This window comes from Sus scrofa, chromosome 1, assembly GCF_054392235.1.
Source record: "Sus scrofa isolate SSC_HxYL_T2T_F1_AM1 chromosome 1, Sscrofa_HxYL_maternal_Yorkshire_Landrace_v2.0, whole genome shotgun sequence".
Taxonomy (NCBI): Eukaryota; Metazoa; Chordata; class Mammalia; order Artiodactyla; family Suidae; genus Sus; species Sus scrofa.
The window spans coordinates 54,613,887-54,641,409 of NC_139383.1; the positions used below are offsets into that span (position 1 = coordinate 54,613,887).

General features: G+C 40.8%; 1 protein-coding gene across 4 annotated transcripts in view; it reads right to left on the minus strand.

The window, feature by feature from the left end:
* Positions 1-27,523, minus strand: part of SNX14 (sorting nexin 14) — a 371,843-nt gene that overhangs the window by 137,409 nt on the left and 206,911 nt on the right. The window lies entirely within an intron of this gene.

Sequence of the window (27,523 nt, forward strand, 5' to 3'; positions counted from 1 at the left end):
CAACTTGACGCCTCACAAAGCTCAGTGGTTAGGACAAGTGTGAAGAACACATCTGTATTTCTTTTCAAAAATCTTAGCAATTAAATTTTAACTTCAGGGAACTATATCCAATCACTTGTGATGGAACACGATGGAGGATAAAGTGAGAAAAACAATGTATGTATGTATGTATAACTGGGTCATTATAGCAGGAATTGACAGAACATTGGAAATCAACTATACTAAAGTTTAAAAAAAAAAGGAGGAAAAAAATCCTAACTGAAGTGATATTTCTTTTGTAACGGTATACTAGGTACAAGAAAGACAAGACAAAGACGTTTGAATTTCAGACGCGGTATGGATACTAATTTTATAATGCAGCTGTAATAAAAAAAGGAATAGTGTCCTTTTAATTAAAAATCAGGTTTATTTTTAAAGCTCACTGTTTCCCTAAACAGTCTCTATGCTATGACAGAAAATCAGTGGTTCAAGGAAAAGTTAGATGAATACTCTTCAAAGTGCTTAAGCACACAATATGCCAGATTATTTTATAGGTAACTGGATCAAGATATAAAATTTTTGAAATATTTTGACTATCTATCCAATCAATCTATTTAGCAAAGATCTGAGCTTTCCATTATCTGAAATCCCTTACTACTGGAGTTTCGTGGCATAAAAGTGGGTAATCCTATAAATTAAATAATGAAAATAATAGATTTTTGTTGTTGTTGTTGCTATTTCTTGGGCCGCTCCCGCGGCATATGGAGGTTCCCAGGCTAGGGGTTGAATCGGAGCTGTAGCCACCGGCCTACGCCAGAGCCACAGCAACTCGGGATCTCATGGCAACGCCGGATCGTTAACCCACTGAGCAAGGGCAGGGACCGAACCCGCAACCTCATGGTTTCTAGTCGGATTCGTTAACCACTGCGCCACGACGGGAACTCCGAAAAATAATAGATTTGAACTAACCAACACTTTTTATTTAGACCTTCCTAGGGATCAACTTTCCTTAAAAAAAAAGAAAGGAAAAGTGCCTCCACTAGACAAAGTCATCTACCAGATGACCAGACCTCCCAAATTAATATCTTTAGTTCTTCTTTTTTTTTTTTTTTTTTGTCTTTTTGCCATTTCTAGGGCCGCTTCCGTAGCATATGGAGGCTCCCAGGCTAGGGGTTGAATCGGAGCTGTAGCCACCAGCCTACGCCACAGCCACAGCCACAGCCACAGCAACTCAGGATCCGAGCCGAGTCTGCGACCTACACCATTGGTCATGGAAATGCCGGATCCTTGACCAACTGAACAAGGCCAGGGATCGAACCCACAACCTCATGGTTCCTAGTCGGATTTGTTAACCACTGAGCCACAACGGAACTCCAATATCTTTAGTTCTTGTTTGACCTCTAATTTATTTGTCTAACCACCCCCCCCAGACTCCAAATCAACATTTCGAAAGAAGCCAGGAGCACAAGATCTTCCCCCTAATTATTCATCTCCAAAGTTCCCTTATCAATGAACATCACCCACTTGCATCCAGCAGCATTATCTGAAAACCAGAGAGTCATTCAAGACACAGTCTTCTTCAGTGATCAAGTCCTGTCAGGTTTTGTTTGTTTTTTTCTTTTTTTCTTGACTGTGCCCATGGCATGAGGAAGTTCCTGGGCCATGGATCAAACCCCACCACAGCAGTAACCAGAGCCACAGCAGTGACAATGTCAGATCCTTAACCCCTTGAGCCACCAGGGAACTCCTGTGTGTCTTTTTTTTTTTTTTTTTTTTTTTGGTCTTTTTAGGGCCGAAGGTGCAGCAGGCTTCCTGTGCCAGCCACAGCCAGAGCAACACAGGTTCTGAGTTGAGTCTGCGATCTACACCACAGCTCACTGCAAAGCTGGATCTTTAACCCACTGAGTGAGACCAGGGATTGAACCTGAGTCCTCATGGATACTAGTTGAGTGCATTATCACTGAGCCACCATAGGGACTCCTCCTGTGTGGTGTGTTTTTGTTGTCATTGTTCTTGTTTTCTGGTTTTTTGTCTTTTAGGGCCACACCTGCGGCATATGGAGGTCCCCAGGCTAGGGGCCCAATCGAGTTAGGGGTCCAATCGGAGCTGTAGCCGCCGGCCTACACCACAGCTACAGCAAAGTGGGATCTGAGCCACATCTGTGACCTACACCTAAGCTCACAGCAATGTGATACTTAACCCACTGAGCAAAGCCAGGGATTGAGCCTGCATCCTCATGGATACTAGTCAGGTTCCTCAACCACTGAGCCACAACAGGAACTCCCTCCTGTGTGTCTTTTAATTGCAAATAAGAACCTCTGGAGCATTTGCTTTAAAACCCTTCATTAGCTCACTAATACACTTAGAGACAAATCCCTAACTAGATCAACAAAGCCCTCCATGATCTGTACCACACATCTCCCTAACCACATCTCAGCCACTCTTCAGCTGGCCTTCCCTCAATTCTGGCATTTCTCAGGCTTGCACACACTGAGGACCTAGGTAGAAACCTAGAGAAAGAGACCCTGAGTAGGCCTGAGAAAAAAAGCTATCAGCCATGCTCTCCATTTGACATCTTTTTTTTTTCTTCTTCTTTTTAGGGCCACACCCACATATGGGAGTTTCCAGGCTATAGGGGTCAAAGTGGAGCTGCAGCTGCGGGCCTACACCACAGCTGACTGCACTGCCAGATCCTTGACCCACTGAGCAAGGCCAGGGATTGAACCCACATCCTCATGGATACTATTAGGATTTGTTACCACTGTGCCACAACAGGAACTCCTCCACTTGGCATATTCACGAGTGAAACAATAGTATAATTTTCCTCCTGACCCACAAAACTTCTTTTTCCAGGATTATACCAAGAATTACTACTATTACTGAAACATGGGGAATCCTTAATAATACTTTTTGAAAACAAACTAATAGCTAGCTTGATTCACTTGGTATTATAGATGCTTTGGGCTAGACTGTGAAAGATCCAGCCAAAAAGTGCTCCATCTGTGTCCTTATTTCTCTAAATCTTCTTTACTGCCTAACACAGGATGGAGACCTAAACAGTCTTGATTCTAATCCTAGATATGCTACTAATGGGTAGTGTGAGCTTGGATAAATCATTTAACTTTTCAGAATTTCTATTTCCTCACCTATGAAAGAAGTGCATTGAAACAATTTTCTAAGATAACTTCTAGCTCAAATATTTTACTTGAGCTAGAAGTTATCTTAGACGTTTTAAACGTTCTATATATACTTTTAAACGTTCTCAAACACTCTCTCTGCCTTCTCATTGCTTAAAAATATTCCAGTGTTGGAGTCCCCATCATGGCTCAGTGGTTAACAAATCTGACTAGGAACCATGAGGTTTCAGGTTCAATTTTTGGCCTCACTCATTGGGTTAAGGATCTGGTGTTGCCGTGAGCTGTGGTGTAGGTCACAGGTGCGGCTCGGATCCCGAGTTGCTCTGGCTCTGGTGTAGGCCGGCAGCTACAGCTCCAATCGACCCCTAGCCTGGGACCTCCATGTGCTACAGGTGCGGGCCTAAAAAGACAAAAAAAAAAAAAAAAAAAAAAGTCCAATGTCTTATTTGCCACTTAAGATCTTCCCTCTTTGAATCCCAACTTCCCTTTATAGCAATATAGACTGCCAGCCCTTTACATAAACCTTGCTCCAAACAAAAATAACAGCAACAATGACAAACATTTTACAATATCAGATTTGGGTTATCATATCCACTGTGGATGTGGAGAAATTGACACTCAATGTTCACTGTTAGTGAGAGGATAAATTGATGTAAAAAGACCAATGGTTGTCAAAGGTTCAAGGGGTGGGACAGAGGGTGAAAGGATTAAAGGGTGGAACATAGGGAATTTTTAGGGCAGTGAAACTATTCTGTATGATACTATAATAGTAGATACATGTCATACATTTGTCAAAATCCATAGAATGTAAAACATAAAGAGTGAAGAGGAGTTCCCACTGTGGCTTGGTGGGTTAAGGACCTGATGTTTACCTCTGAGGTTGTGGGTTGGATTCCTGGCTTTGCTCAGTGGCTTAAGGATCCAGAATTGCCACAGCTGCAGTGTAGGTCAAAGATGCAGCTTGGATCTGGTGTTGCCATGGCTATGGCCTAGGCTGCAGCTAAAGCTCCAATTTGGCCCCTGGCCCAGAAATTGGCATATTCAGGCATGACTGTAAAAAGAAAAGAAAAAGTAAACCCTAATGCAAACTAGGAACCCTAATGCAAATTAGGGACTTAATAACAATGAATCAATACTGGTTTGTCAATTGTAGCCAATGTACCAACTAAAGCACAATGTTAACAATAAGAAAAAGTGGGGGGGGGGTTGGACTGGGGGGAGGGGGAATATGGAAACTTTGTACTCTCTGTGCATTTTTGTTTGTTTGTTTTTGCCTTTTGCCTTTTGCCTTTTTTTCTGGGACTGCTCCTGGGGCATATGGAAGTTCCCAGGCTAGGGGTCCAATCAGAGCTGTAGCTGCCACATACTCCAGAACCACAGCAATGCGGGATCTGAGCCGCATCTGCGACCTACACCACAGCTCACAGCAACGCCGGATCCTTAACCCACCGAGCAAGGTCAAGGATCGAACCAGCAACCTCATGGTTCCCAGTCAGATTCGTTAACCACCAAGCCACGATGGGAACTCCTCTGTGCATTTTTATTAAACCTAAAAAAAAATCTATTAATTTTTTAAAATCTTTTTTTTTTCTTGGCCGTGCCAATGCATGTGGAAGTTCCTCAGCCAGGGATCCAGTCCTGCCACAGCAGGATTGGCGCCACTAGGGAACTCACAAAATCCTGACTTTTTTTTTTTTTCTTTTTTAGGGGCGCACCTGCAGCATACGGAAGTTCCAAGGCTAGGGGTTGAATGGGAGCTGCAGCTGCCAGCCTACACCACAGCCACAGCAATACCAGATCCAAGCTGATCTGCTATCTACACCACAGCTCAGGGCAGCACCAGATCCTTAACCCACTGAGTAAGGCCAGAGATCAAACCTGTTTCCTTATGGACACTTGTAGGGTTCATTTCCACTGGGCCACAGTGGGAACTCCTTTTTTAGCTTTTTTAAAAAAATAGCTGCCATATATAGCACTGGGAACTATATCTAGTCACTTATGATGGAGCATGATAATGTGAGAAAAAAATGTATACATGTATGTGTAACTGGGTCACCTTGCTGTACAGTAGAAAACTGACAGAACGCTGTAAACGAGCTATAATGGAAAAAATAAAAATCATTATAAAAATTTTAAAAATTAGAAATTCAGGAGTTCCCACTGTGGCGCAACAGGATGGGAAGTATTTCTGCACCACTGGGACCCAGGTGCTATCCCAGGCCAGCACAAAGGATTAAAGGATCCAGCATTGCCACACCTGTTTTGTAGGAAGCAACAGAATCTTGGATCTGATCTCTGGCCCAGGATCTTCCATATGCCAAGAGGCAGAAAAAAAATTAGAAGTCCAGTCTTGATGTTTGGGTTTGATCCGTGACACAGGAATTTTGCATGCTATAGGAGCAGCCAAAAAAAAAATTTGTCTCATTTTAGCTATTTGTATTTTAACTTTTACAATGGAGGATGATGGACTAAATTACAAGAAGCCACAGATTTTGTATAAGTAACTACAAAGACACAAACACAAGAATTATGTAAATAGAAACTCAAAGAATGATTCTATCATAGTATTCCCACTCTACCCTGAAGAGACTCCCAGAATACAAAGATCTTTGGTTGTTTATATATTCAAGATAAATCATGGCACAAAAAAGGAAATTTTAATAGTAGTTCTTTCAGTGAACATGCCCATCATATTGTGTCTCAAAGCTGTCTCCTAACTCCAAAGCCCTGCTAAGGGAGCACACGAGGAGTTCCCATCATGGCTCAGTGGTTAAAGAATCCGACCAGGAACCATGAGGCTGTGGGTTCAATCCCTGGCCTTGCTCAGTGGATCAAGGATCCGGCGTTGCCATGAGCTGTGGTGTAGGTCACAGACGTGGCTTGGATCCACTGTTGCTGTGGCTCTGGCATAGGCCTACAGCTACAGCTCTGATTGGACCCCTATCCTGGGAACTTCCATATGCCTCAGGTTTGGCCTTGAAAAGACAAAAAAAAAAGGGGGGGGGGCAGACGAGCCTGTCACATTTTTACTCTTCACACTCAGCCCTTGCCTTGCCACAACAAATTGGACCACCATCAGGTACTAGACCACACCTAGAACAGAATGGAAGATAGAGTTGGTGTCACCAGGAGGGAGTCAGAGCTGAGGCTCTGAGAGGTCATGTCAAACTAAAATTATAAAGACGCAGAAACCACAAATAAGCAGAAGCTAAGAGAAATCCATTCACTATATTTATCACTCAACAAGTACATTTTGAGCACCAGTTAAAAAAAGGGCGCTGAATGAATAAAGCAGAAATGTCTTTTGCCTTCTGCCTTCATGGATATCACAGCTAAGTGAGAAAAGAGGGGAATAAATAAATTAACAAAATATAACGTGATAAATGCAAAGAAGAAATTAACATAATATAGTGCTACAGAATAACAGGGAAGAGCCTGCTTAAGCTGGTCAAGGAAGGCCTTTCTGGAGTTCCTGTCATGACGTATTGGAAACAAATCCGACTAGGAAACATGAGGATGCAGGTTCAATCCCTGGTCTCACTTAGTGGGTTAAGGTTCCGGTGTTGCCATGAGCTGTGGTGTAGGTCACAGATGAGGCTCAGATCCTGCATTGCTGTGGCTGTGGTGTAGGCCGGCAGCCATGGCTCCAATTAGACCACTGGCCTGGGAATCTCCATGTGCTGCAAGTGCTGCCCTAAAAAAGCAAAAAAAAAAAAAAAAAAAGAAGGCCTTTCTGAGGAGGTGATGTTTAAACCAAGACCTGAAGGAATAAATTGAGTAAAGTGAGGATCAAAGGATTACAAATAGAATGTATGAAAACCCTGAGAGGAGAAAAAGCATAGTCTTACTTGAAAAGATGTCAGTGTGGCTAGAGCATATCTGGTAAGGGAGAAAGTGGCCCAAGATGAATCTGGAAAAGTTGGCAGGAGCCAGATTACTCAGGACTATGTAAATATGTGTAATAGGAAGCCATTGAAATGTCCACATGTTTGAGATTAGTATTTAGAAACAGAATTGATATTGGGAGTTGATGATGAACATGGATTGGGAGTTACTTGGACTAGGGCATTGCAGGGAAAATGGAGAGACGTGGACATACTTGATGTGCATTTTTTTTTTTTTTCTTTTTAGGGCTGCACCTGCAGCATATGGAAGTTCCCAGGCTAGAGGTCAAATCGGAACTGCAGCTGAGGCCTACGCCACAGCCAGAGCAACTGCCAGATCTGAGCCACATCTGTGACCTACACCGAAGCTTGCAGCAGAACCAGATCCTTAACCCATTGAGAGAGGATCGAACCTGTATCCTCATGGATATGAGTCAGATTCTTAACCTGCTGAGCCACAACAGGAACTTCTCAACGGGTATTTTGTTTTTTGGTTGTTTTTGTTGTTGTTATTTTTTAGGGCCACACCTGTGGCATATGGAGATTCCCATGCTAGAGGACAAACTGGAGCTGTAGCTGCCAGCCTACACCACAGCCACAACAATGCCAGATCCAAGCTGTGTCCATGACCTACACCACAGTTCACCACAATGCAGTATCCTTAATCCACTGAGTGAGGCCAGGGATCAAATTTGCACCCTCATGGATGCTAGTCAGATTCGTTTCCATTGAGCCACAGTGGAACTCCTTTTTAGTTGTTGTTCCTGTACTTGTTTTTACTCAACAGGTATTTCGAATCTAGTTTACCAAGGACTTAGTGATCGACTGGAGGTAGTGAGTTAAAGAGGCAACTGATGGATATTGCTGCCATTTACTGAGTTAGGGAAGACAGAGATAATAACAGTTCTCAAGAGTATATCAGTTATCAGTTAGAGAAGCAGAATCATTTTAAGCATTATGGAATAAAAAGTTTCTTATAGGAAAAAGAATTTATAGGCTGGGAAAAGCAATTGTCCATGAGTTTGGACCATTTGGAGAATTAGATCTGGCCATTAACCAGTTCTTCTGAAGGGTAGGTGAATAAGAAGAACTTGCGCAGGAATTTGGGAAGCCTGTTATGCCCAGTTACTGGGGTGGGATGGTGAAGGAGACCTAGTGGAGAGCTATGTGGAGAGCTATTCCGCGGCTGATGGCAGGCTTGGAGTCACTTTACAGTTGGGAAAAAGAGCTAGATACAGACCAGGGAAGAGAGATATCAGACTGAAACCCACCTGTGGTTTCTGTTTTTCATTGCATTTAACCAAGTTTGCAGGTTGCTTTTTTTTTTTTTTCCCTGCTTTTTAGGGCCTCACCCTTGGCACATGTTGGTTCCCAGGCTAGGGGTCGAATCAGAGGTACAGCTGCCAGCCTACGCCACAGCCACTGCAACACAGGATCTGGGCCACATCTGCAACCTATACCATAGCTCACGGCAATGCCAGATCCTAACCTACTGAATGAGGCCAGGGATCAAACCTGCAACCTCATAGTTCCTAGTCGGATTCATTTCCGATGCACTACAATGGAAACTCCTACAGGTTGCTTTAAAAAAAAAAAAAATGTTTGGAGTTCCCATCGTGGCTCAGCAGTAATGAAGCTAACTAGTATCCATGAGGATGCAGGTTCAATCCCTGGCCTTGCTCAGTGGGTTAATGATCCGGAATTGCCATGAGCTGTGGTGTAGTTTGCAAATGAGGCTTGAATCTGGCATTGCTGTGGTTGCGGTGTGGGCCTGCAGCTGCAGCTCTGATTTGACCCCTAGTCTGGGAAACTCCATTTGCCACAGATGTTGCCCTAAAAAGCAAAAAAAAAAAAAAAAAAAAAAAAAAAAATTTAATGTTTTCTTTAATCTGGAGACAAATTGTTCAATACCATAGCCACCAACCCCATGTGGCTACTAAAATTAATTGAACTTGAATAAAATTTAAATTTCAGGAGTTCCCAACAGCAAAAAAGCCAATCACCCAATTGAAAAACGGGGAAAAGACCTGAATAGACATTTCTCCAAAGAAGATATGCAAATGGCCAACAAGCACATGGAAAAATGCTCAATATCACTGATTATTAGAGAAATGCAAATCAAAACTACTATGAGGTACCACCTCACACCAGTCAGAATGGCCATCACTAACAAGTCCACAAATAACAAATGCTGGAGAAGGTGTGGAGAAAAGGGAACACTTCTGCATTATTGGTGGGAATGTAAATTGGTATAACCACTATGGAAAACAGTGTGGAGGTACCTTAGAAAACTATACGTAGAACTACCATATGACCCAGCAATCCCACTCTTGGGCATATATCCAGACAAAACTTTCCTTAAAAAAAACACATGCACCCGCATGTTCATTGCAGCACTATTCACAATAGCCAAGACATGGAAAGAACCCAAATGTCCATTGACAGATGACTGGATTAGGAAGATTTGTTTTACACACACACACACACACACACACAATGGAATACTACTCAGCCATAAAAAAGAACAAAATAACGCCATTTGCAGCAACACGGATGGACCTAAAGACTGTCATACTGAGTGAAGTAAGTCAGAAAGAGAAAGGCAAATATCATATGATATCACCATACTTATATCTGGAATTAATATATGGCACAAATGAACCTGTCCACAGAAAAAAAAAATCATGGACTTGGAGAATAGACTTGTGGTTGCCAAGGGGGAGGGGGAGGGAGTGGGATGGATTGGGAGTTTGGCGTTAATAGATGCAACCTATTGCCTTTGGAATGGATAAGCAATGAGATTCTGCTGTATAGCTTTGGGAACCATATCTAGTCACTTATGATGGAGCATGATAATGTGAGATAAAGAATGTATACATGCATATGTAGCTGGGTCACCTTGCTGTACAGCAGAAAATTGACAGAACACTGGAAATCAGCTATAATGGAAAAAATAAAAATCAATATTAAAATAAATAAATTTATTTCAGGAGTTCCCATGTGGCTGTGTGGGTTAAGGATCCAGCATTGTCACTTCAGTGGCTCAGGTCACTGCTGTGGTGCCAGGGAACTTCTGCATGCCACAGATGTGCACCCCCAAAACCCCAACAACAACATAATAAAATAAAACTCGGTTTTTCCGTCAGACAAGGCACCTGTCAGGTGCTCATGTTAGCTAGTGACTATGGTACTAGACAGCATAGATCCAGAACATTTCCATCACCACAGAACATTCTACTGGACAGCACTGATTTGGAACAATCCATTTGCATTTTTAACTCTCTTATAACAAATGCATTTAAAGCCATGTGAATGAATATAATCACTGAGGTAGAAGAGTAGGGAAAGAGCAAGGACAGGAAGTTCAAGGACTGAGCCCCAGCCAAGTTTAAGTTATAGAGAATAAGTTATTGAGGAGAAGCCTGTAAAGAAGTTATGAGATGGAACGGCCAAAGTGGTAGGAGAAAAAAACAAGAGAGAGTGATGTTTTGGAAAAGAAAGCAGGATGCTTAAGTGGGGAGTGACCAACTGTGTTGAATGAATGCAGTTAAGAGTTTGGAGTAAGGATGTTCTTAAGAGCAGTTTGAGAAGTGACACAAGGGCAAAAGCCAGATTAGAATGGTATAAATACAGGGCCAGTGAGAGGGGACATGGAAGCAGCATACATGGACTGTTTTTTCAGGCCCTTTGGGCAAGAGCCCGGAGAGATGGGTGGTTGCTTAAGGGGAATGTGGGTAAGACAGGTTTGTTTGTTTGTTTTGGTTTTGGTTTGCTTGCTTTGGTTTTTAAGATGGGAGAAGCGTATTTATATACCTGTAGCATATGTCTAACAGAAAGAAAAAGTTTGATAGCAGTTGAAAAAAGGAGAGAGACCAATGGAAAGCAGGAGGCAAAATGAAGCAAATATTAAGAGACGGGGAAAGATAGTCTGAGAAAGATCACACCCAGTGAGAAAGACACAGGGAGTTCCCATTGTGTCTCAGCAGGTTATGCACCTGAGTGGTATCCATGAAGATGCAGTATTGATCCCTGTATTTGCTCAGTGGGTTAGGGATCTAGCCTTGCTGTAGCTGTGGTGTAGGTCTCAGACAAAGCTTGGACCCTGCGTTGCTGTGGCTGTGACATGGGCTGGCAGCTACAGCTCAGATTCAGCCCCTAACATGGGAACTTCCATATGCCACAAGTGTAGCCCTAAAAAACAAACAAACAAACAAACAAACAAACAAACAAAAAAAAAAAAGAAGAAGAAGAAGAAGAAGAAGGCGACACAGAGCTGTCAAGCCTTTGACACTCCTGGGTCCTATTTTCCCCCCAGGTTCAGATCTTGTGAGTGCTGACTGGACAATCATTCCATCACTGGTTGTCTCAGAATCCTCAGGCCACTCTATTAATGCCCACCCTTTCCTACCTATCCTTAAAGTAACACTGTCTTTATTTGGCTAAACGGATTTCCTTGACCTAGCACAAAATGGCCAATTAGAAGACACCCATTTAAGGAGTTCCCGTTGTGGCGCAGTGGTTAACGAATCCGACTAGGAACCATGAGGTTGCGGGTTCGATCCCTGCCCTTGCTCAGTGGGTTAACGATCCGGCGTTGCCGTGAGCTGTGGTGTAGGTTGCAGACGCGGCTCGGATCCCGCGTTGCTGTGGCTCTGGCGTAGGCCGGTGGCTACAGCTCCGATTCAACCCCTAGCCTGGGAACCTCCATATGCCGCGGGAGTGGCCCAAGAAATAGCAACAATAACAACAACAACAACAACAAAGACAAAAGACAAAAAAAAAAAAAAAAAAGACACCCATTTAAGATTTAAACATTTATATGAATCAGTTACATTATTGTGTCTGTTTCTTCATTGTAGCTGATAAAATATGACATAATTGACTAGTTTTTCTCTTCTTATATAGGCATAGTGATAAGTGAAGTGGTTGAAAGCCAGCAAGAAAAATGTGTGGAAATAAATGTCCTAACTAACTGGATCACAGAATCTTCCAAGAAGAGAGAGATAATCATATGGTTTATCAGACTACCAACATATCTTTAGTCCTATTATGAATATATATATTCATTTTAAATATATTTTATTGTTTTTTGTTATAAAAGATAACATATGCCCTGATAGTCAAGAATTACATAAATATAAAAAATAGATGTTAAAATATCCTATAACCACATTGCCAGAGATGATTACTATATAAAAATACAAATGATATATATTTCTTCTGATTTTATCTCTCCAGATACTAATATTATATTCATATACTTGATAACAATTATTTCCTATTACGTATAAAAGCTTATTAATACAACTTGCTTTTGTCACTTAATATGTATTTTCTAAACACCTTTACCTGTCTTTCATAATCATCATTAATTATTGCAATATTATATTATAATAATACACTCATATCCTTCAACTGACAGAATTGCAACATATAAAGCATATCTAGTAGGAAACATCTAGAATGCTTATCCTATATTCAGATGTTAAAAATATGTCCAAATGACAAGATTTGTTCACATTCCTGATGTACTCAACTCTGATTAAAGATCATGGCAATATACATGACCACATGGTCATTGGTGGCACACAAGTTCAGAGATGCTTTGAATTACTTCTTTTTTTTTTTTTTTTTTTTGTCTTTTGTTGTTGTTGTTGTTGCTATCTCTTGGGCCGCTCCCGCGGCATATGGAGGTTCCCAGGCTAGGGGTTGAATCGGAGCTGTAGCCACCGGCCTACGCCAGAGCCACAGCAACGCGGGATCCGAGCCGCGTCTGCAACCTACACCACAGCTCACGGCAACGCCGGATCATTAACCCACTGAGCAAGGGCAGGGACCGAACCCGCGACCTCATGGTTCCTAGTCGGATTCGTTAACCACTGCGCCACGACGGGAACTCCTGAATTACTTCTAAGTCCACATCCAACAATTCAGTCATCCACAAGCTAAATATGAAATGTAATAACAGTGTAACAGCAGATTTTAGCATTTTTCCAAAGCCAAAGTCCATTTACAGTGTAATATTTACAGCAAAACATGTAGACTGCAGGAGTTCCCGGTGTGGCTCAGTGGTTAAGGAACCTGACTAGCATCCACAAGGATGTGGGTTCAATCTTTAGCCTCGATCAGTGGGTTAAGGATCTGGCATTGCCATGAGCTGTGTTGTACGTCACAGATGCGGCTCAGATTCTGAGTTGCTGTGGCTGTGGTGTGGGCGAGCTGCTGCAGCTCCTAGCCTGGGAACCTCCATTTGCCGCAGGTACAGCCCTAAAAGACGAAAAAAAGACACACACAAAAAAAGTATAGGCTGCAACCAAAACAACATTTAGAGGCAAATTTATACACGTGTTTACACTTTGGATTTTTTTTTTTTTTTTTTTTTTGTCTTTTTGCCTTTTCTAGGGCCGCTCTCCTGGCATAGGGAGGTTCCCAGGCTAGGGGTCTAATCGGAGCTGTAGCCGCCAGTCTACGCCAGAGCCACAGCAAGGTGGGATCCGAGCCGCGTCTAAGACCTACACCATAGCTCACAGCAACGCTGGATCCTTAACCCACTGAGCAAGGGCAGGGATCGAACCCAAAACCTCATGGTTCCTAGTTGGATTCGTTAACCACTGCGCCACGACAGGAACTCCACACTTTGGAAATTTAAAGAATGAAAATAAATGAATTAAGCACAACATTCTTTTTCTTTCTTTCTTTTTTTTATTACTCAAATGAATTTATCACATCTGTAGTTAAGCACAACATTCTTATCCAAAATAAAGAACAATGAAACAATGTCAGATAAATTTTAAAAAGGAAAAATGAAAGAAAACCAGAAGACATTAACTGAAAATTAATAGGTGAATGTAATTGATTTATATACTCCTCAATTACTTTTTTTTTTTTTGCTTAGATTTTTAGGGCCGCACCTGGGACGCATGGAGGTTCCCAGGCTAGGGGTCTACAGCTGGTGGCCTATGCCACAGCCACAGTAACACCAGATTCAAGACGCATCTGCAGCCTATACCACAGCTCAGAGCAACACTGGATCCTTAACCCACTGATTAAGGCCAGGGATTGAACCCCCAACCTCATAGTTCCTAGTTGGATTCGTTTCTGCTGCACCAAGGTGGGAACTCCAAATTGCTTTTCTTTTTAAAGGACCAGTAATGCAAACAAAGGTCAACCAGTGTGTTGTGTAAAGAAGGTGAAAATACAATTCAGAAAATTAAGAATTATAGTAGAAGAACAAAGATTTTTTTTTTTTTTTTGTCTTTTTGCTATTTCTTGGGCCGCTCCCGCAGCATATGGAGGTTCCCAGGCTAGGGGTCGAATCGGAGCCATAGCCACCGGCCTACGCCAGAGCCACAGCAACGCGGGATCCGAGCCGCATCTGCAACCTACACCACAGCTCACGGCAACGCCGGATCGTTAACCCCCTGAGCAAGGGCAGGGACCGAACCCGCAACCTCATGGTTCCTAGTCGGATTCGTTAACCACTGCGCCACGATGGGAACTCCCAAAGATGTTTTTATCATGAATATTTTATACTACTTCAAAATGCCTGGATATTAATTTGGAAATATTGATAAAATTGAGCATTTTCTGAGAGATATGTTATTAAAATTAAGGGAACTAGAAAATAGAGACTAAAAACTATGAGAGAAATTGAAAAAAAATTAACTCCTCAAAGGGTTTTTGACCTAGTTTGAAGAGTGGATTCTTTCGTGGAATATATAATTACAATGTTATGTAAACTGTTACAAAGAATGAGAAAAGTGGAGTTCCTCCTGTGGTTCAGCTGGTTAAGAACTGGATAGAGTATCCATGAGGTTGCAGGTTCGATTCCTGGCTTCACTCATGTGGGTTAAGGATCCCACTGAAGTTAAGGTTAATCTTTGCCCCAAGCTGTGGCATGTGTTGCAGATGTGGCCCTGATCCCACATTGCGTGGCTGTGGCCTAGGCTGGCAGCTACAGCTCAGATTCAACCCCTTGCCTGGGAATTTCTATTTGCCACAGGTATGGCCCTTAAAATAAAAATTAAAAAAAAAAGAATAGAAAAAGAAGGAATGTCTTTAAGTTAATTTTATAAAATCAGCATGATATAAAATACGATATAAAACATGACGAGTGTGTGCACATGCACACACACACTCATGCACACACAAAATTAGATCAATTTCCTTTTCAAAAAGAAATGTGAAGATAAGTACTTGCAGGTTAAGTTCTACAATTGACTTAAAACAAAAAACAGTAGAATTTATTCCAAAACACCTCCTCTACTATATCACATCAATAGGTCAAAGGGAGGAAGCTATGTATTCATTTAGGTAAAAAGGTGTCTGATAAAAATAAAATCCGCGTTTAGGAGTTCCCGTCGTGGCGCAGTGGTTAACGAATCTGACTAGGAACCACGAGGTTGCAGGTTTGATCCCTGGCCTTGCTCAGTGGGTTAAGGATCCAGCGTTGCCATGAGCTGTGGTGTAGGTCGCAGACGCGGGGCTGGGATCCCGCTTTGCTGTGGCTCTGGCATAGGCCGGCAGCTGCAGCTCCGATTAGACCCCTAGCTTGGGAACCTCCATATGTCGTGGGAGTGGCCCTAGAAAAGGCAAAGAGACAAAAATAAATAAATAAAATCTGCATTTAAAATTTAATATTAGCAACAACCTAGGAATTGAATAAAACTTTCTTATGATAACAGAGAATACTTTAATGAAATCCAGGCAATATCACACTTAACACTGAAATACCTATGTTTCCATTAAAGTAAGGATTACAAAAGGAAACCACTCCTTATTACCATAATTTAACAAGTTCTGGAACATGATGGAGGATAAAGTGAGAAAAAGAATGTATATATATGTGTGACTGGGTTACTTTGCTGTACAGTAAAAATTGACAGAACATTGTAAACCAACAATAATGGAAAAAATAAAAATCATTTAAAAGAAAAAATTAAAAAAAAAGTTCTGGAGATTCTAGCTATTAAAATGAGATAAAAAGTATCAGGAGCATAACTGTGGAAAAGAGAAGATAAATGTATCGTTTACAGATGATAAAGTTGTATATATTTACAACTAGTAAGAAAGGTCAATGAAGTAGCCAGATAAGAAAGCAATCACCAACACATTAGATTTCCTATGTACCAGCAATAGCTGGTAATAAAAATATGGTGGAGGAGTTCTCATGTGGCTCAGCAGGTTAAGGATCTGGCCTTGTCAGCCACCCACTGTAATGGCTTGGGTCACTGCTGAGGCGTGGATTTGAGCCCTGAATGCCACAGGTGCAGCATACACACACACACACACACACACACATATATATTTACACACACATACACATGGTGGAAAAGACTTCTGATTTGCAATAAAAATGAATATACACACATATGTACACACAAACAGAAAATATTTACTTACTTTTAAAAGTAGTATAAGGATGGTAATTCAGAAAAATTAGAAAATTTCCCTTGAGTAATATGAAAATAAGACATATAAATAGAGAGAGATAGCATAACCCTGGATGAAGCTGAATGAATATTAAAAAAACTGGCAATATTTCCTAAACAAATTTAGCACAATAAATACCTGGACATGAGATTAAAAATATATGTCAAGGAATTTCAAATGATGGTATTCTTTGATCCAGTAATAATTTTACTTCTAGGGCTTTGTCCTAAGAAAATAATCTTTGTACTTTAAGAGTTAAGTACAAAGGGATGCATATGTAATAGTGTCATGTACTTTACTTAGAAAATAGAAAAAATACTTTAAATTCAAGAAACATTATTGAGTACTTGCTGAATGCCAGATTCTGTGCTCAACAATGGAGATATAGATGGACAAAACTATCATTGTCCCTTCCCTCCCAAGACCAAAAGCCATCTAAGTTCAATGATAGGGAAAAGGATGCTATTGGAGCCCTTAAGAAGAGTGACTCACCTGGATTCAAGGGCCAGAGGTTTAGCAAATTACCAACTGGGTGGCTTAAAACTATAGAAATTTACTGTCTCACAGTTCTGGAGGCCAAAAGTCTGAAATCAAGGTGTTGTCCCTCTGAAAGACTTTCATGCCTCTTCCTAGCTTCTGGTGCTATATGGGCAATCTTTGGCTTGCTTTGGCTTGCAACTGTATACTCTAATCTCTGCTTTCATTGCCCCATGACATTCTCCTGTGTCTCTCTGTCTTTTTTCTTTTTCTTTCTTTTGTTCTTTTTTTTTTTTTTTTTTTCTGTGCCTGTAGCATGTGGAACTTCCCAGGCCAGGGAGCAAACCCAAGCCACAGCAGTGACCCAAGCCTGGCAGTGACAATGCTGGATCCTTAACCCACTGAGTGAGGCCAGAGATCAAACCTGCATCCTCACAAAAACAAGGCCAGGTCCTTAACCTGATGAGCCACAATGTGAAATCCAGAGAGGTTCTTTTTTCTTAATCAAACATAATTGATATACAGTATTGTATGTTATAGGAGTACAGTAGAGCGATTCACAATTTTTAAAGGTTACACTCCATTTACAGTTATTACAAAATACTGGCTACATTCCCTGTGTTGTACACTATGTCTTTGTAGCTTATTTATTTTATACACAGTAATTTGTACTTCTTAATCCTTTACTATTATATTGCCTCTTCCCACCTTCCCTCTCCTCTGTGGTAACCACTAGTTTGTTCTCTATATCTATGACTCTGTTTCTTTTTTGTTATATTCACTAGTCTGTTGTATTTTTCAGATTCCACAATTAAGAGATGTCATAGAGTATTTGATTTTCTGTCTGACTTATTTATTTCACTGAGCATAATACCCACCAAGTCCATCCATGTTGTTGCAAATAGCTAATTTTCATTCTTTTTGTGGCTGAGTTGTATTCCATTGCGTATATTTGCGTGTGTGCATATACATGTGACGATGTGATGTATAAATCACATTCTCTTTATTCAATTACCTGCTGATGGAATTTAGGTTGCTTCTGTATCTTGGCAATTATAAACAGAGCTGCTATGAACATTGGAGTTCAAGTATCTTTTTGAATTAGTGTTTTCATTTTCTTCAGATATATGCCCAGGAGTGGAATTGCTGGGCATATGGTAGTTCAATTTTTAGTTTTATTGAGATATCTCCATATTATTTGCCAAAGTGGCTGCTCCAATTTACATTTCTACCAACAGTGTTTAAGGGTTCCCTTTTCTCCACACCCTAGCCAACATTTGTTTTTTGTTCTCCTTTTTGATGATAGTCATTTTTTTTCTTTCTTTCTTTTTGGTGCTGCACCTGCAGCATATGGAAGTGTCTAGGCTAGGGGTCGAATCTGAGCAGCAGCTGCAGGCCCACAGCAACACCACATCTGAGCCACATCTTCGACCTAAGCAAAAGCTTGCAGCAACACCGGATCCTTAACCTGCTGAGCAAGTCTAGGGGTGGAACCGGCATCTTCACAGGCAATATGTTGTGTTCTTAACCCACTGAGCCACAATGATGGTAGTCATTCTGATAGATGTGAGGTGAAATCTTATTGTGGCTTTGATTTACATTTCCCTGATGATTAGTGATGATTAGTGATTTCCCTGATGATAAGCATCTTTTCATGTGTCTGTTGGCCATCTGCATGTCTACAGGAAAATGTTTTTTCAGGTCTTCTACTCATTTTTAAATTGAGTTTTTTTTTTTTTTTTTGATGTTGAGTTGTATGGCTGTTGATGTGTTTGAATATTAAACCCTTATCATTCATATAACTTAAAAATATTTTCTTGAGAGTTTCTGTCACAGCTCAGCGGAAATGAATCTGACCAGCATCCATGAGGATGCAGGTTGGATCCCTGGCCTTGTTCAGTACGTTAAGGATCTGGCATTGCCATGAGTTGTGGTGTAGGTCACAGGAGTAGCTTGGATCCCCCATTGCTGTGGCTGTGGTATAAGCCAGCAGCTACAGCTCTAATTGGACCCCTAGCCTGGAAATCTCCATGTGCTGTGAGTGTGGCTCTAAAAAGACAAAAAAAGAAAATATATATATGTATTTTTTTATCCCATTTGATAGGTTGTCTTTTTTTTGTTTGTTTGACCTTTTAGGGCCACACCCACAGCATATGGAAATTCCCAGACTAGGGGTCAAATCTGAGCTGTAGCTGCTGGAATACACCACAGCCACAGCAACAGGAGATCTGAGCCAGCCGCATCTGTGACCTACACCACAGCTCAAGGCAATGCCAGATCCTTAACCCATTGAGCCACAACAGGAGATTGAGCCTTCCAGAATGATTAGGTTATGAAGGTCAAGCTCTCATGAATGGGATTAGTGCTTTTATAAAAGAGACCCCACAGAGTTCTCTTACCCCCCTTTTACTATGTGAAGATAGGAGAAATCCATGACTCAGAAGAGAGCTTTCAGCAGACACTGTTGGCACCTTGGTCTTGGACTTTCAGCCTCCAGAACTGTAAGAAATAGATTTCTGTTGTTTGTAAACTACCTAATCTGTAGTATTTTGTTGTAGCACCCCAAATACACTAAAATAACATGCTTCTTTGCATTAAATAACAAAAACTAATGGCAGGATTAAAAAGGACCATTATCTCTCTCTCTCTCTCTCTCTCACTATATATATATATATATATATATATATATAGTAGTTTCTTACCTGGCAGACTGGACAGTGGAAAAGATTGGGAGAGAGGGCACCTGTTAGGGGTTGGTTTGGACTAGAATGGCTGCACATGAATGTGAGAAGATACATTACCTGAGGCATTTAATTCTTGGGTAGTAATATAAATCCACAACCAGTGGAGCATTACTGTTCGGAATTTTTTTGCTGTAAAATTTGTCATCATGATAAAATTTAAAGCAATAAAATTTCTAGGCTTTGGGAATTAAATATCTATAAAAATGAAATGTTCTCCATGTTGCCAATGAATAGAAACAAGGAATAGAAAACAATAGAAACAACGAATAGAAAAAATTTTAATGGCATTGAAAATTGTCATTATAGAATAATAAATAAAAAATCAGAATAACAAACCCTACACAGTAAAATTTAAATTTTACTAAAATTTATATCTGCATAGAAAAAGACATTAATTTTTTATAGTGGTCTCTCTAAATGGTGGTATTTTGAATTATTTTAATTTCATTCTTAATATCTTCCTTATTATTACATTTTTTTTTTTGCCATGCCATGGCAGGTGATTTCTGGCCTGAACTCACAGCACAGCAGCAACACAGCCACTGCAGTGACAACACCAGATCCTTAATCTGCTGTGCCATAAAAGAACTCCAGAGATACTTTCCTAGAGAATCTAAGTTTAGTAGGTTACATTTATTCTAAGTTATAAGAATGTTCCAATTTGAGGTACATAGATATGAATCATCTATTAGCCATAAATCCAGAATAAACATTAACATAGATTGAATGTACTGCACTTCTTGAGATATGGCTTTTTAGTAAGATAGACAACAATACTATGGGCAGAACTGATATCATTACTTGATAGACGTGTTTAAAGTGTATGTAATAAACTCACCTCCCCAGGATGCCACTGAAGCTGAAGTGATAAATCTCATGTTATTTTATTCATGTAAATAATTAGCTTTCTGGAGTTTTGTTTGTTAGAATCACCCAAGGAACTCTTTTTGGGAAGCTTGATCAGACAACCTGCAGATGTGTGACACTGTTGTAAAGGATAGAGAGGGCCAATATCTTAGGGTAAACGTATCAACTTTATTGGAAAAAAAAATTCTTTAAAGCATATTTCCTGTGGAAAGTGATTTTTTAAGTAACATGTTGTTGACATGACACCAAAACATCCAGTCAGCCACTTAGACTCAGTCGTCTTACTTTTTTTGGCCACACCCTCAGTATGCGGTGGTTCCTGGGCCAAGGATCAAACCTACTCCACGGCAGCGATCAGAGCTGCTGCAGTGACAACTTAACCCACTGTGCCACAAGGGAATTCCCTGCTTCTTTCTCTCTCTCTTTTTAGGACCACACCTGTAGCATATGGAAGTTCCCAGCTAGGGTCAAATCACAGCTACAGTTGCCAGCCTATGTCACAGCCACATTATGGCTGGATCCAAGCCTCATCTGACCCATGCTGTAGCTTAAGCCAAGTCTAAATCCTCAGCCACTGAGCGAAGCCAGGTATTGAACCCCAATCTCATGGATACTATGTTGGTTTCTTAACCTACTGAGCCTAAATGGGAATTCCATGCCTCTTTTGTTAATGTTAGCCACCATGGGAGATCATTGCCAATGCATTGATTCATGAGATGTTACAAAATAGCAATGTTCTAATTATGCCAATCTCTTTCAGTTATTAACTGGGGTACATTAATAAAGAATTTTCTCAAAAAGAAAAAAGTGGGGAGTTCCCACTGAGGCTCAGTGGTAGTGAATACGACTAGTATCCATGAAGATTTGGGTTGGATCCCTGGTCTTGCTCAGTGTGTTAAGGATCCAGCATTGCCAGGAGCTGTGGTGTAGATCACAGATGTGGCTGGGATCTGGCATTGCTGTGGCTGTGGCCTAGGCCAGCAGCTGCAGCTCCAATTCAACCCCTAGCCTAGGAACATCCATATGCCAAGGGTGTGGCCCCAAATAGCAAAAAAAAAAAAAAAAGAATTTTCTCACTTTCAATCTGATTATCTGTTACTGCAGTCGGTGTTGGAAAGTCCCTTTATTTGAGGGTTCTGAAATTGATAAGTTGGTTTATGAGCATCTGCTAACAGCATCAAAATCAGTTTTTATTTTTTAAGGTATTGTAATGAATTCATAGATTTGAATTTATTTTACGTATCTCAGTCTATTGTAGTTATATCTGTAGTAATAATCGTTTCCGTATTTATACAGTACAAGATATTCTATGTTGGCTTCTGAGTTCTTTTCACACAACCCCCAAAGTTTGATAGCTTTTTTTGCTCTCCTACTTTATAGCAAGATGCAGCAGGCTCATCTTGTACATTTCTTGCCTCAGCTCTGTAATCAGTCCAATGAACCTGGTTTTCTTTTAAGGGTAGGTGATAGAGACTACAATCTGGGCCACGGGGGGGGAGGGGTTCACAGGTTTTGATGCACATGAATATACTTTCAGTTTCTGTATATATATTTTTTAAGTGGTTCACATTTTACTCAGAGAAAAATCCTTTCAATGTCCCGCAAGACCTGACATGAGCTGCGCCCTGTTTCTTCTCTTTCCTCACCACACAGGTGCCTATCTTTGGGCTGCTGCCACGGGAATGCGCTTTGCTCAGGTATGTCCGTAGCTCAATCCCTCACTCTCTGTAAGTCTTTGCCTGACACCTTCTCATTAAAGCCTGTACTGTCCACTCCGTTTAAAAATCACAACACGGAGTTCCCATCGTGGCGCGGAAACTAATCTGATTAGTATCCATGAGGACGCAGGTTCAATCCCTGGCCTTGCTCCATGGGTTAAGGATCTGGCATTGTGGTGAGCTGTGGTGTAGGTCGCAGACGCAGCTTGGATCTGGTGTGGCTGTGGCGTAGGCATAGGCAGGCAGTTACAGCTCCCATTGGACCCCTAGCCTGGGAACCTCCATATGCCACTAGTGCAGCCCTTCAAAAAAAGGAGGCGGGGGAGTTTAAAACTGATTCTGGCAAGGATGTGGAGAAATCAGAATCCTCGGACTGCTGGTGGGAATGCAAAATGGTGCAGTCACTTTGGAAAATAGCCTGGCAGTTCCTCAAAAATTTAAACATATAGTTACCATCTGACCCAATAATTACACTCCTAAGTGAACCCAAGAAAAATGAAAACATATATTCCATGCACCCCTCCCCCCAAAAAACTTGTATGCAAATGCTGTGGCAGCATTACTCATAACAGCCAAAGGCGAAAGCAATCCAAATGTCCATCGCCTGATGGAGGGATAAACAAAATGTGCTGTATCCATACAATGGAATATAATTCAGACATTAAAAAAAGTACTGATACATGCTACAACATGACAACGTGGATGAACCTTGAAAACACTGTACTAAGTGAAAACAACCAATCACAAAAACTACAGAAAGGATTCTGTAGTTGGCATGTATTATATTTGATCAACCAATAATCCTGTCAGTCTCCCTATTATAAAGTATACTGCAATGAATCTTTGAATATACAATTTTACATACTACTCTGATTATTTCTTTAAAATATATTACATAGGCATTCCCACTGTGGTTCAGTGGGTTAAGAACCCAACTAGTATCCATGAGGATGTGGGTTCAATCCCTGACCTTGCTCAGTGAGTTAAGGATCCAGCATAGCTGCAGCCTGAGGCATAAGTCACAGATGCGGCTCTGATCCTACGTTGTTCTGTCTGTGGCATGGGTGGGCAGCTGCAGCTCTGATTTGACCTCTACCCTGGGAACTTCCATATGCCACAGTTGCAGCCCTTAAAAAAATAATAATAAATAAATAAAATAAAATATACTACTTAAAATGCAAAAAAAATTGGGGAGTATAGATACTTTTATGTCTTTTAAGATTACCAGGGAGTTCCTGCTATGGCCCAATGGGTTAGGAATCCAACTGCAGGAGTTCCTATTGTGGCTCAACAGTAATGAACCCAACTAGTATCCGTGAAGACTCAGGTTCTATTCCTGGCCTCACTCAGTGGGTCAAGGATCCAGCATTGCAACGAGCTGTGGTGTAGGTCACAGACATGGCTCAGACCCCAAGGTGCTGTGGTTGTGATGTAGGCCAGCAGCTGCAGCGCTGATTTGACCCCTAGCTTGGGAACTTCCATATGCTGTGGGTGTGGCTCTAAAAAGACTAAAAAAGAAAAAAAAAAAAAAAAGAATGCAACTGCAGTGGCTCAGGTCACTGCAGAGGACCATGTTCAATCTCCCGGCTAGCGCAGTACGTTAAAGGATCTAGTATTGTCACAGCTGTGGTGTAGGTTGGAGTTTCAGCTCGGATCCAGTCCCTGGCTCAGGAACTTCCATATGCTGTGGGTATGGCCATAAAATTTTTTCAAATTTTTTAAATAAATTTTTTAAAAAGTGAAGATTACCAAACTGCCTTCCAGTGTAAGAGTTATACCAATTTGAATTTGTACTTGCTTTACCTGTTTCTCTATAATCACCATTGCTATAAATTATCATTCTTTTTTATGCTTCCTAATCTGATAAGCAGGAGTAGACAAAAATTAAAAATAAAATTCACAACACTACTTACCTCCCCAAACCCACTTCCAATGTCCTATGTTCTATTTTTTTTTCCATATCACTTTTCATTCTCTCACATACTTTAAAATTTATCTATTTATTTTCCTCCTCCTAAAATATAACCTCCCCAAGGGCAGGGATTTTGGTCGTTTGATTCATGGCTGTGTCTTTAGTGCCCAGGTCAGTACCTGCATATAGTAGCCTTTCAAGACCTATTCATTCAATGAACAAAATGAGAGAAAGCTTAGGATATTCCTGAATCACCACACACTTAACCTTCACTATGCCTTGACCTTCAAAGGAATGGACTGAACTTGAAGCAAACAAAATTTGTCAAGAAACTGAGCTATATTCAGATATGTGGAGACAAGCCCACGAATTTCAAAACTTATCTTGACATTTCTGGGTATGTGGTCAGACTCTGAGCAATGTTTCTGCATTCATTTTTGAAGAAATGTAATTTAGACTGAGAGTCTCCATCATTGATGAAAATGAAAAGTCAGAAATGAGAGGTGCCCCCAAAGAATACACCTTCCTATTCTCCCAGAGAAGTTTAGTCGGCCTAATGCTCTTGTAATTAAATTGATTGACTGTTAGCAATAGGCCCAAACTGTACTTTAGTATAAAAAGAGTTGATTAAAGTTTTTGGTTGGTATGATCTTTTCCATCCCCACAGATTAATGAATTCTGAGGAACAAAATTGGGGTACAGCACTATTAGCGGATTGAGCACTAGACAGAGAGAGGGGTCGATGTTGGTTATCAGTTTGGTCATTAATTAGTGGGGTTACCTTGGGCAAGTCAAGAATCTGGATTTAGACTTGGAAGGGTCTTGGTAGTTGCCTAGGGCAGCCTCCTTCCTCCAGTTCACACTGACAGGAGACTGTGATAAGGAGGCAGTGCTTTCTATTATTGGGAAGTTTATTTTTAAGTTGAGCTGAGTTTGTCTCTTTTTATTTATTTCATTGATCTCCTATATGTCATCTAAAGAAACACTTTAGTTAACTATTCCTCTGGGGAAGGTATCTAGTTGGGTAAGAACACCATCTTTCTCTGTTTTTTTTGTTTGTTTGTTTTTTGTTTTTTGTTTTTGGCCACACCTGAGGCATGTGGAAGTTCCTGGCTAGGGATCAAGACCACACCACAGCTGTAACCAGAGCCATAGCAGTGATAGTGCCAGATCCCCAACTCACTGAGCCTCAAGGGAACTCCAAGAATACCATTTTTTGACTTAGCCAGATTTTCAGTTCTATTCCCCTCACTTCCTATGTGACCTTCATTAGGTTACTTTTCTAAGTTTCAGTTTCCTCATCTGTAAAATGGGCATATTCATAGTACCTACCACATGGGATTATTAGTAATTTTACTATTATGCCACATCATATACTTTAAAATATCTAAAAATAGTTATCATGCCTTCCCTTGATTTTCATTTCTTCAGGTTAAAAATTTTTAGGTCCTTAAAATATAGTGCAGAATGACGGTTTCCAGAAAACTTGTCTTCATCCTTAGCTTACCTCCTGGTTTGTCCCTGTTCCTAAATGTAGAAACTGAACTAAAAAAAAATTATTATGGGAGTTCCCGTCGTGGTGCAGCAGAAATGATTCTTTTTTTTTTTTTTTTTTTTTTTTGTCTTTTGTTGTTGTTGTTGTTGCTATTTCTTGGGCCGCTCCCGCGGCATATGGAGGTTCCCAGGCCAGCGGTTGAATCGGAGCTGTAGCCACCGGCCTACGCCAGAGCCACAGCAACGCGGGATCCGAGCCGCGTCTGCAACCTACACCACAGCTCACGGCAACGCCGGATCCTTAACCCACTGAGTGAGGCCAGGGACCGAACCCGCAACCTCATGGTTCCTAGTCGGATTCGTTAACCACTGCGCCATGACGGGAACTCCCAGAAATGATTCTGACTGGGAGCTATGAGGTTTCGAGTTCTATCCCTGGCCTTGCTCAGTGGGTTAAGGATCTGGCATTGCTGTGGCTGTGGTGTAGGTCACAAAGGCGGCTTGGATCCTGCATTGCTATGCGCGTGTGGCATAGGCCAGCAGCTGTAGTTCTGATTCGCTCCCTAGCCTGGGAACCTCCATATACTGCATGTGCTGTCGTAAAAAGCAAAAAATAAATTAATAAATAAAATAAAATGCCAAAAACCCCCTCTGTATTGTATTGTGCAAGATACAGATTATGATAAAATCACTCTTTTCACTGACCTAGACCTTAAGCAGCCTATATTTATTTTACGTCATTTTATTTTTATTTTTGATTTTTAGGGCCGCACTGGAGGCACATGGAAGTTTCCAGGTTAGGAGTTGAATCAGAGCTGCAGCTGCTGGCTTAAACCACAGCCACAGCAATGCAGGATCCAAGCTGCATCTCTGACCTACACCACAGCTCATGGCAACACCGGAGCTTTAACCCACTGAGCAAGGCCAGGGATCGAACCTCATGGATACTAGTCAGATTCATTTCCAGTACGCCACAACAGGAACTCCATTATATTTATTTTAAATCTCTCAGTTTACTCACATATAAAATGTATAAATACTAATAATACCTACTTGCAGGTTACTGTAGGAGAAAACAAGAGGATGTATGTACTGTGAAAAATAAAAAGTTATAGAAGTGTTAGTCATTATTTATACCAAATATTTTTCATTAGTGAAAAAAATTATGATAGGTATGACCTATCAGTCACTAAAAATGTATTAAAACTTTTTGCAATCTTAATATTCATATAGAACAAGGAAATTTTATGCTGTGAAATATCTAGTAAGCCTAATACATTTTTGTTATATGAGGTAAGTATAAAAGAACCGATTTCATTTATGTTACAAAGTTTTTTTCTGTGAAGCATAAGACTTCAGACAACATTCGCTCTCTAACAAGTTTTTTTTTTTTTTTTTCATTTTTGGCCTCCCTGAGGCATACGGAGTTCTCAGGTCAAGGATCAGATTGGAGCCACAGTAGTGACCTAAGCAGTGTTCCTTAACCCACTGTATCAGGTAGGAATCGGAGCTGTGTCCCATTGCTCCCAGGAGGCTGCCAATCCCATTGCACCAAAATAGGAACTCTTCTAGGATGGTTTAATTTCAATCTCTAATTTCTTTACTGAGATTTTTAATTGAAAAGTTATCTGTTCCTCAGGGGATTTTTTTTTTTGTGGCACAACGGTTAAGGATTTGGTGGTGTTACTGCAATGACTTTGGTCACTGCTGTGGTGGCGTGGGTTCAGTGCCTGACCCAGGAACTTCTACGTGCCATGGGCATGGCAAAAAAAGAAAAAGAAAAATTATCCATTTCTCAAGTAATTGAACTTGATATTGAAACAGGCAGAAAGCTTTGTGCGTGGCAGCTGTTTGTTAGTATTCAATAAGAAAGAGCATG